This window comes from Notamacropus eugenii, chromosome 1, assembly GCF_028372415.1.
Source record: "Notamacropus eugenii isolate mMacEug1 chromosome 1, mMacEug1.pri_v2, whole genome shotgun sequence".
Taxonomy (NCBI): Eukaryota; Metazoa; Chordata; class Mammalia; order Diprotodontia; family Macropodidae; genus Notamacropus; species Notamacropus eugenii.
Genome location: NC_092872.1, coordinates 335,476,860 through 335,488,828, shown reverse-complemented (window position 1 = coordinate 335,488,828; position 11,969 = coordinate 335,476,860). Strand labels below are relative to the sequence as shown.

The window sequence follows — 11,969 nt, the reverse complement described above, 5'->3', positions numbered from 1 at the left end:
TTGAGGAAGAAATCAAAAGAGCAAACTCGAATTCATGTTATGCTCAAAATATTGCTTAATATATTAATTGCATTAGAACAAATCCACGTTTTGGAAGCATGTATTATAATGGAACTTGGCTAAAAAAGACCTGGTGGTATCAGGCTGTGCAGAGCCTTAAAGGTCAAACTAGATTTTGAACTTTATTTTGTAGATGAGGAGTCACTGAAATATTTTTAATAGAAAAATGGCATGACCAGATCATAGATTTGGACCTGGAGAGCCTTCATTCCAAAGATGAGAAAACTGAGGCTGGGGTGGGGTGCAGGTTAAAAGACACGCCTAAGGTCACACATGGGACCACACCTGTCCAGGCATGACTTTTCATGCAGATGCCCATTAGATGGTCTTAAGTACTGAAGGGATCATTGAGTTTCCCTCTAGGACAACTTTCTCATTCGAGAATGGAGTAATGCCAAATTGACTGCAGGTCCCTGGGGAGAGCTCCACCTAGTTCAGAAGGTTCAGTGTGGACCAGGTTTCTTTTCCAGATGGAAGCCAGCTCTCTTGAGTCTTTCTTCATTATTTTCTTATGGGTTGGGAAAAGCCCTATTAGACTAAGACTATGTAAGGAGAAATATTTGCTAAACTTTGTGACATGTTTCTTATTTTGTTGAATCTGTATTTGGGGAAAATTATTATTTTCATCTGTATATGTATGTGATTATGCAATATAGTCTGTATGACACTGGGGAAATAAGTGCATGTGCCTCCCAGAAATGGCAGAAAATTGACCTGAATTTGGGATGAAGACTGTGTTAAAAAAAAAAAAAAAAGTACCTCTGCCCATTTACTGGGAGGGTAAATTTCAGAGAGGGAGATGCATAACCAAGCTTGTCTGGGCATACCCAGACTGACTAACGTGGAAGCACTACATGTCTCTACTGGGTGAGGGCGGCCTCCTTTGCTTGGCTATGTAACTTGGACAGGCAGTGTCTTTAAAACTGGTGAGACGGAGGCAATCTCTTTCTTTCTGACTTACTCATTCATGCTGGGACCAGAGGGTGAAGATCTCAGTTCACCCACAATATAGATGCCAATTATTCAGTTATCAAGCGTTTATTAAATATCTCATCTGGAACTGAGTTCCCTTATGAGAGACATGATTATTAAATAGCCAGTTATTGGGAAAATCCAGGTTTGTTTGGGGTTTTTTTTTCTTCATTTTGAAGGAGATCTCTGTCTTTGCCCAAAACTTTACCCCACCTAGATCATCCATTGTGTTCTTCTACTCAGGCTTTGATGGTAGATCCTTAATCTTAACTGTCCAGGGCTGGGGTTGTCTGGAAATAAATGACATAATCAGAGTCACATTCCCAGCTTTTCATTATAATATTCTTTCTTCTCATTAATTGTTAACCAATCAGAGTTAATTGCTACCCTCTGGAATACCTACTCTTCTGAGGGCATATAAGCCTTTAGTGGGTCCTATGAAGAGTCTTTGGCATTAGAGAGTGCCATTGCCTTTTATTAATTATCTACTAGCTTGATTAATAAAATGATTAATTACCCAGAAACTGTCTTGAACACTTTATTTATCACATTTATCTATAAAATGAGGGAGCTAGACTAATTCTCAACATACAGTCTGATACCTTGATGCCAGATGAATGAGTATCATAGGCAATTAAAATTATCAGACAGATAATTGGGTCATACACTATGACAAACTAACAAGATCTGGACTATTCAGCCAGAATAGTAGGAACTGAGGGGACCTAGTTGAAATCTACAGGATGGAAAAATGCCTTGAGAGTTGGCCTCAGACCCAAATTCCAGGTCTGCATCTGATACATGCTTAGCTATGCAACCCTGGACAAGTCACATAACCTGTGGGTACTGTGGGTGACTTTCTAAGATTTATAAATTTAATAAATATAAAATATAAATAGCAGGGAAGGTGCCAACCTACATTGATAGGGGAGTTTCGTCACTATATGGTTTCCTTTATCAGTAGAATTATAGATCTAGTCCTATCCTTTTCCTCACATTTATTAGGTACAAAAGCATTTTATGTCCCTTGTCTCTTTGGAGTCTGACAACTCAGAAGGTAGGTAGTTCAGGTATTGCTCTTCCTGGTTTACATATGGGGAAACTGAGGTTTAGAAGGGTGAAGGGATTTGCCTAATGTCTGGTAGCTAGGAGGTAGCAGAGCTGAGATTTGAAGTCAGATTGCCAGAGTCCAAATCCATTACTCTGTCCTTTAGACCACAGCTAACCAGAACATCACAAGCCAAAGGGCCTAAGTGAACATGGACTTGTTTACCCACTTTCAAAATTTCAGGATGAGAAAAGAACTCTGAAACTAGAGGGAGCAAAATTTAAGAGAAATGTGATAAAATGCTCAGAGCCAGTAAAGACTTGTTGCTCCAAGAAGTGACAGAAGTAGGAAGAGGAATGGATACAAAAAGACATCAGATGACCAGGCCTTCCTCTCTCTGGAAGGTTCCTCAGAACTTGATTTTCTTAGGGAGAAAATAGAAAATGTGGGACATTGCCTTACAGCCTTATACCTGAGAGTCACAAGATGGAGGTTCGAATCTTAGCTCTGACTCATTAACTTGTTCCTTAGGTTTGAACAAGTAGTTTTTATTTCTCTGAGTGTCTGTTTACTCATCTATAAAATAGAGGTGATAATATTTCACAAGATTGAGGCAAGGAAAGCACTTTTAAAACTTAAACTTAAATGTTATAGAAATGCAAATGATTGCTACCTATAATGATAAAGCACAAACCATGCAACTGAGTAAAGGGACATTTAAAGTGTCTCATGGGGTGGGACCCACTGTCCATCCAACTGAAGATTTCTGGGGCCAAAAAACATTCCATTTTCTTGATGAAACCAGAGGAGACCAGAGCAATTAGAAAAAGCTGCTTAGAAGGCTGGTTAACATTGGAAGTGGTCAAAGTAAGTCCCTTCCACAACCCCAATCATGTAATCACTGAGAGGCGCCCTGAAACTCTAGGAAGCTAACCTGAGAAAGACAAGATGTCAGAGTACTTGACTTGAAGTCAGGACCTTCATTCAAATCCCAGATCTCGTACTTCCTACTGTACATGTTGCAGTGCTAAGGAAATTTGAAGATCTTCCCTGCCCCTTAATAAATCTATGTGACCTGCATTGAGCTCTGGTCCAGCCCACAGCTTGAGTCACATGGAGCAGGAAGAGTGGAGCAGAGAGAGAGTTAGCTGGAACTGAGAGAGAAGGCAGAGCTGAGACAGAGCAGAGCAGCTAGCCGGAGTGAGAGAGGGAGTGAGACAGGGAGCTTATTTGTGGAGAGGCCCAAGGGAGGAAAAAATTGGGATAGCCATGCTCCCTTTATTGATAATATGTACAAACTTTGGTATTACCATGGTGGAATTGGCTTTCTGGTATCTGAATAAGTATTTTGGTGTCATTTTTGAGGAAGAGAGATTACATTTTGCAAATTTATCCTGGAAATACTCATGCATATCCATAGCAACTGCTGTTGGTATTGCATTGGCATTATACATATCTATTCCCCTCATTGGTCTCTGGTGTCTTCCTTTGTAAAATGAAAGGCCTGGATTAGATGATCCCTCAGACTTCCAGCTCTAGCTTCTAGAATACTTTTAAATGAGTAAGAAAGTCTCAAATCGCAAAGTGATCTAGGGTACCCTAGTGACTTTTCTTTTTTCCTTTATTAAAATTCTTTCACTTAACAAAATTGCACCTTCTCTCCCTCCCATCCACCACCTCAATTGAAAAATGAAACAAACTCCTTCAACAAATATGTATAGTCAAGCAAAACAAATTCCCATATTAGCCCTGTCCAATATGGAGATAGATGTAGTTATATATATCTCAATGTGCCCCCTAGGTGGGTTTCATATGGGTAGATCTTTGCCTCCAAATGCAGCATTCTCTTTGTACCACAAAGGCACAGGTCTCCCACTATAGCCTCACTTCACAGATGAGGAAAGTGAAGCCTAAAGAGCAAAAAAGGGGGAAAAGATCTATACATACAAAATGATTTGTAGTAGCTCTTTTTGTGATATTATAAAATTGGAAACTGAGGGGGTACTCATCATTTGGGGGAATATCCATACAAGGTATTATACATGAGTGTGATGGAATACTGTTGTGCTCAAAGCAATGGACAGTTTCAGAAACATACAAAGACATATTAACTGATTCAAAGTCAAGTAAAGAGAACCTGGAGGACAATTAATATAAAAACAATAACATTGTAAAGACAAACAACTTTGAAAGATTTAGGAACTCTGATTAACACAATGACCAACTCATGATTACAGAGAACTAGGACCACATCTCCTGACTCTTCAGTCTGTGTTCTTCCCACTATGCTACAATATCTGGTCCCTCATCTCTTGAGAAAGTGGGGGCCTCTAGCGCTATCTCCAAGAAAACATAGCCCAGAGATTCACCCCTTGTGTTGGACAAAAGTATCAGGTTGCGTTCTGGATTCTCAGCATTTCAGTCAACTCCACAAAATCAGCCATGGCACTAATCACAGTTACATACCAGAAAAAGGATGTGTGAGGGTTTGGGTGTGAAGCTGACACTCACTTAATGAGCATCAGGGTCCCTACATCAGTCGCAAAATAGCCACATGAAGCTATCCATTAATAGCATTGATTGAACCTTTGCTATATGCTGAGTCTTATTCCGGAGAGGTGGGAGAAACAGTATAAAAAGAGAACAGTTTGATCTGATCACCCTCACACAGCAGGCCCCAGGCTCCCTCGCCCTCATGGTACCTAATTACTAATTGGTTAGTTCGATTCTTTCAGTTAGTGAGGTGAACAATACATAGCTGACTTAACTGTTCTCTCCCTGATTTATGTGAGGGCACAGACATTCTCTCTCTTTCTTTCCCCCTCTCTCTCCCCACCTCTCTCCCCCTCCTCCATCTCCCTCTCTGTCTGTCTGTCTGTCTCTCTCTCACACACACATACACATACCCTTTCCTTTTCTTCATGTCCCTCCTCCATTTTTTGCCTTTTTACCCTGCAGTATGGAGTAGTGAAAAGAACACTAGGTTGCTGTGTTCATCTTTTTCTACATATTTCTCCATCATCTGTTCCACTGATCAACCTCTCTATTACCTAATCAATACTAAATTTGTTTGATGATTTCCACTTAGAGATACCCCCTTTCCTTCCCACTTTTTAAAATTTCCCTTGATATGCTAGACTTTTTGTTCTTACAGAAAAATTTTTTCTAGCTGTACAGAGTAAACTTTAGGAAGTTTGATTGGGATAGTGCTAATTAAATAAATTTAGAGACAACTGCTATTCTTATATTGATTCATCCTATCCATGAGCAATTTTTTTTTCAAAATTTTAGCTCTCTTTATTTTTGTAAATAAATACATGTCCATATTTGTTCTATCTGTGTTTGTCTTATTGTTTATATTTGGGTCTGTATTTATTTTATTTTTGACTATTTGTATTCATGTGGTCTTTGTGTGGGTCTTGGCAGGTGGATTCCCAAGTATCTTATGTATTCTGTACTTATTTTAAATGTAATTTCTCTTTCTACCTGTTAATACTGGGTTTTGTTCATGTAAAGAAATATTGACGACTTATGTGGGCTTATTTTATATTCAGCAACTCTGCCAAAGTTTGATTTCAATTAATTTTTTAGTTGAATCTAAGGATCCTTAAGTATGCTACCATATCTGCAAAAAGTGATCACTTTGCATTCTCTTTGCCTATGCTTGTTGCTTCAATTTCTTTTTCTTGTCTTACTGCTATAGTTAGTATTTTTAGCACTGTGTCAAACAGTAATTGTGATAATGCCTATCCTTGTTTTATCTTTGATTTTATTGGACAGGCCTCTAATTTATCCCCATTATAGATAATTCTGACTTTTGGTTTTAGACATACATTACCTATGCTGAGGAAAGATCCATTCAGTCTCGTCTTCCAATGTTTTTAAAATGAATGGGTGTCATACCTTGTCAAAAACTATTTACATCCATTGATATAATCATGATTTTTTTAATCCTTGTTTTTAATACAGTCTACTATATTGATAGTTTTCCTAATATTGAATCAAATATTCCTAGTGTAAATCCAACTTAGTCATAGTGTATAATCTTTGTGACTTGTTTCTATAGTCTCCTTACTAACATTTTATGTAATTTTTTTGCATCAAAATGTTTATTAGGGATAGTGACCTATGGTTCTTTTTTTATTTCCAATTTTGACTTTTCCTGGTTTAGATAGCTAGACCATATTTGGATTATGCAAAAAACTTAGTAGGAGTCCTGCTTAAACTATTTTTTCAAACAATTTATGTAATGTCAGAATTAATTATTCTTTGAGTTTTTAATACAATTTAATTGTAAATTCATCTAGTAGCAGAATTTTGTTCTTCTTTGAGAACTCATTTACAGTTTGTTCAGTTTCTTTTTCTGAGTTTGGGATTGTTTATGACAGGGGTGGAGAACCTGTGGCTTCAAGGCCACATGTGGCCTTCTGATTTAGTCCAAGTTTTACAGAACAAATCCTTTAATTAAGGGGATTTGTTCTGTGAAGTTTGGATTCAGACAAAAAGCCTCATTTGAAGACCTAGAGAACCACAGGTGGCCTTGAAGCCCCAGGTTTCCCATCCCTGGTTTAGGCCCTCCATTTTTTGTTCTGTTAATCTAAACATTTTATATTTTTGTAAATATCTATCTGTTTCATTCAGGTTGTCAGTTTTAATGGCACATAAGTGAGCAAAAGGTTTTCTAATAATGTTCTTTATTTCTTCAATCATTGGGAATTTACCTTTTCCATTTTTGATAATGGTAATTTCTTCTTCCTTTCAAAACTCAAATTAGCTAATGAATCACCTATTTAAAAAAAAAAACAGCTTCTAATTTTGTTTATTAATTCAGTGGTTTTCTATATAAAATTGCCTACTATTTTTGGAAGAGGGGAGTGGAGGGAAGGAGGGAAAATTTGGAACTCAAAATTTTGTAAAAATGAGTGCTAAAAATTGTCTTGACATGCCATTGGGAAAAGTATGCTATTTAAAAATAATAATTCAATGTTTTTTTTTGGCTTTCAGTTTTGGCAATCTCTTCTTTGATTTGCAGGATTTCTACTTTGGTGTTTATTTTTTTTAATTTGTATGTTTAATGCATTGATCTGTCCTTTCTTTTGTTGATTAGAGATACAAGTTTTTCCCTAACAACTGTTTTATCTACTTTCCAATTATTGTTGGTTTGTTGACTCATTGTTGTCATGTCTTTAATGAAATTATTGTTTTTATGATGTTTTTTGACACACTCATTTTTAAGATTAAGTTAATTATTCTCCAATTAATTTCCAGTCATTTTTCCTCAGTGGCTTTTTGTTAAATACAAATTTTATTGCATTGTGGTCCATAAAAGATGTTTACTAGTTCTGGGGTTTTTTTGCATTTGTTTGTGAGGTTTATATGCCCTAACACAGGGCCAAATTTTGTAAAGGTGCCGTTCACATCTGAGAAATATAAATCCTGTCTATTTCTATCCACTAATTACCAGAAATCTATGTAGTTTTTCAAAAAATTACATTCTCAATGTAATTAAGATTCATGTAATTAAATATTCTTATAGCCTTTATTGTTCATTTTTTGGTGAGACATGTTTAGACTCAAAGGAGAACACTGAGGTCTCCCACTATTATAATTGTATGATCTATTTCTCCCTGTTAATTCATTTAACTTTTCCTTTAAATGTTTAGATGCTGACATTTAATGCATGTATATGTATGCATCTGTACATTCATATATGTATATGTTTAGTTTTAATACTATTTCTCTACTTCTTGTTTATCTCTTTTAATCAAGTGCATTTTTGCTGTTGCCTTGTCTAATTTTGCTACCCTTTTAAAAATTTCAGCTGGAGCAAAACAGATTTTGGTCCAGCTCTTTCCTTTTAATTCCATGCATCTTTTTGTTTCAAATGTGTTTCCTGAAATCATATTATTTGATTCTGCTTTTTAATCCATTCTTCTACTCTCTGTTTTGTGTGTGTGTCTATTCTAGTCACATCCATAGTCATGATCTTGAATTGTGTATTTCCCTCCAGACTATTCTTTTAAATAAACCTTTTTCTCTCTTTGTTTTCTGTCCATTGAATCATTGCAACTGATGCAGTCTTATCCTTTTTTTCTCTCCTTGTAAATCCTTCTTCATCATCCACCTTCTGTAGTTAGACTTTGTTTTGTTTACAACTTAATCTTTCCTTGGATCTATGCTCCCTCCCTCGATCCCTCCCTCTCTCTTTCTCTCTCTCTCTCTCTCTCTCTCTCTCTCTGTCTTATTCCCCATTTTTTCACTTTCCATTTTTCCTCCTGTTTTCCTGTTGAAGGAACTGCATTTCTGTACCCTCCTGTATATATGTGTATTCTTTCCTCCTTTGATCAGTTAAGATGAAAGTGAAGTTCAAGAGTTACTTATTTCACACACACACACACACATACACACACACACACTTCTTCTTGCTCTTCAAATAGTTTTCCAAGTGCAAACTCTGCCTATGTGAGATAATTTTCCTTCTCTCTTTTTTGTCTGTTTTGTAGTATATTCATTTTATTGCAAATATGCTTAATGAAAAGACAAAAACGGCATAGAAAGTTTGAAATGCAAACACAGGAGTGTGCTCAGCACTGGTGGTTTTAGGTTTGATGCAATCTGCCTCTTCACCTTCTCTTGCCCTGAGACCAATCCCAGCTTTTTCTTCCTTTAATAAATAGATTTACTTTGCAAGCATTGATAATTTGCCCATTCTACTGTCCTCCTCAATTGAGCAATTTTTCTGAAAAACTAAAACTTCATTACAAACATGCATAGTCAGTCCAGTAAAATAATCTGAAATGGACCATGTCCAAAAATGTATGTCTCTTTCTGAATTTTAGCTTCAACATCTCTCTGGAAGGAGGTGAGCTGCATTTTGCACTTTCCTTTCTTCTACAATTATAATACATTAAAAAAAAATTGTTCTTAATCATTGTCTCCTTTAACTTCTCTCTGTGGCCACTGATGATAATTGGATTCTGAGCAGATAATGGTATCATCTCTTGTTTTGTAAAAGAGTTTAGTTCTTGTTTAGTCCTTTATGACTCCTGTGTTTGCATTTCAAAGTTTCTGTGCTGCTTTGGTCTTTTGATCAGGAATGTTTAGAAGTCCTCTATTTCACTTAAAGGTTTGTATTTCCCCTGAAAGACTATACTCTTTTTGGATGGGTAAGTTGTTCTTGTATGTAAATGTTTACGTTTTGGAATATCACATCCAAATTCTCCGCCACTTCAGAACTACTTGGTGGTTGCTAAATCTTGCATGATATTTATTATACTTTTCAGGTATCAAATACGTTCCTTCTAGCTTCCTGCAGTATTTTTTTCTTTGACCTGACAGTTCTGGATTTTGGCTATGATGTTCTGGAAGTTTTCATTCTGGGGGGTTCTTTTTGGAGGTCCCCAGTAAATTCTTTCTATTTCCATTTTGCCAACTGGTTCTAAGCAACCTGAGCAATTTTCTTTCATGATTTCTTGAAATACAATGCCTAGTGTTTTATTTTGGTTTGTTTTTAATAATCACTTTCAAATACTCCAGTATTTAAATTATCTCTCCTTGATCTTTTTGCAAGTCAGTTGTTTTGTATGATATCTTACATTTTCTTCTGTTTTCTTAATCTTTTTTTAACCTCTGTTTCAATGTTTCTTGTCATCTTACGTTATCATTAACTTCTATTTTGTTGCTTGGATAAGGTTTTGTACCTCTTGTGCTAAGCTATATTTTTTCCCCATGTCTTTCCTTCATAACACTCATTTCTTTTTCCATTACTTTCTTCTAGCATTTTTGTTTCATTTATAAAATAATATAAATTTTTTAAAAAAACTTTTGCATCACATCTAGCTAAAGTTGTATTTGTGCCAAAGTTGTGTCTTTGTGGCCAAGCTACGTGGCTTTGATTAAAAATGTTTCAGAGACCCTTTCTTCTGGATTTATGTCTTGGGCTTTCCAGTTATCATAACAGCTCTTTATTATGGTGGATTTTCGCTGCTGTTGTTTATTCATTTTTCTAAGCTTGCCTCTCAAATTAAGACTTTGCATCGAGGCCAGGCTCTAGTCTACCTACTTCTGGAAAGAAGGTCTGGGTCTTTTGAGTACTGTTTTGTGTTATCTTAGATCTTGTTGCCCTTTCTCTGATTATTGAGTGATGTGCATTTCAAAGACCTGAGAGGCACCTAACTTAAGCTGGGAAACTACAGGCCTTCAGTGGTCTGAAGCCAAGTGGTCTGATCCAGGCTGAAATCTGATTGTTGTCCTTTTGGTCTGAGCTTTGCAAGCTCCTGAGCCAGGTTTGGGTCTAAGCAACACAACTGTGGGCTTTCTCCTGGTGGGAGATTTTGTATATTACTGCTGGATCCAATCAATGTCTAGTAGGAGGAAGGATCTGAAGGTTCATAGTGATAAAACTGCAGGCTTCCCCATGGTCTGGGCTCCCTAACCTAGTCATTCTGCTGTAGGCTTTCAGACTGGAACGAGTCTGAATCTGAGACTTTGGTCCATCCCCAGAGCCACACAGCTCTTTACTATGTTCCTACTCCTTGCACAGCTCACAAGAGGGCACAGGCCAACCATGTCTTCATTCCTTTCCAGATTGCATGTTGCATCATCTCCACAGGACTTTATCATGTAATAGAAACCTCTTTATCCTAGAGCTCACTGTACTCCTGCACTACTTCTCACATTGGAAGTACCCTCTGCTCTGAGGTCTCTCTGTCTCTCTAATTAGTTGGTTCCTCCCAGAAGCTACATTTTAAGAAGGATGCTCAGGCCAATCATGTCTTCATTCCTCTACAGACTGGTCTCCACAGAACTCTCTTTCCCAAGCCCTCTTCAGGAACTTTAACCCCACCTCCCCATCATCTCTTTTTTTATGTTGTCTTCCTCCATTAGAATGTAAGCCCCTCAAAGACAACTTCTTTCTTTTGGTTGTATTTAGCAATGTCTGCCACATGGTAAGCCCATAATAAATGTTCATTGACTGACTGAGATAGCCTCAAACTCTTGACTGCTACTTTCCCTGACTTAATTCCCCTAGGCAAAGGTGTTTTCCCCCATGAGATCTGTGACCCATCTGTGGGATATGAGTGACAGAACTGTCAATGGGCTCCCTGCTCCCTGCACAGAGTTAGCCCCTCCATGCTGCATCCTGGGCCTCTTTTTGCCCTAATGTATATCTCCAGCTTGTTCAGTCCCTAGGTCAGAATGTTTGACACTCTCCTGGCTAGACCCTATTCCCAGTGTTTATAGATCTCTCTGTTTCTCTCTATTGACCTGGGCTAGAAAAACTATGGTTTTATTCCTTGGATTTTCTGATCAAGATTGTACCTGATACGCTTCCTTGGTCATCAGAGAATAGGTGTGGAAGAAAGCTGGGCTATTCTGTTTCCTCTTACCATCTTGGCTGGTCATTCCCCAATTCAGCAGTTGTGATTCCCACTGCTTCATGTGGTCTCATATGTGCCCAGAACTGAATAACTCCAGGGTGGTATAACAAGCTCAATATACATAACTCACTTGATTCTGAAACCACTACACAATGTATTTAAGAAGCCTCATTTTTCTTCCTAAATAAAACATATCACAGCAAATCTATTTAAAATGTCATTGTTTAGTGGTATGGAAAATGTATAGTAATAAACTATTACCCTTATAAGCACACTTTCCCAAGCACATTCATATCCATAGCCTCAATTTCTCCTCACAACAGGTAAGTGGGACAGGGATTATTATAGCTTTTATTTTTATTAGGATTATGTCATTTTAGATGAGAATGAGATTTAGAAAGGTTGCAGCTGGCACATCTTCTCAAAACCAGTTGTGCATAAGGCACTTATATGCAAGAAATATATAATCTAAATACAAAGCAATTTTGAGAAAGGTCTACATTGGCAAA

General features: G+C 37.2%; 1 protein-coding gene across 1 annotated transcript in view; it reads right to left on the bottom strand.

Moving 5' to 3' along the window:
* Positions 1-1,097: 1,097 nt before the first annotated feature.
* KLHL3 (kelch like family member 3) overlaps positions 1,098-11,969 on the bottom strand; it is a 256,443-nt gene continuing 245,571 nt past the window's right edge. Inside the window, exon 16 of the transcript XR_011971826.1 lies at positions 1,098-1,322. The gene's annotated coding sequence lies outside the window, so the exon portion shown is untranslated. The remainder of the gene's footprint in view (positions 1,323-11,969) is intronic.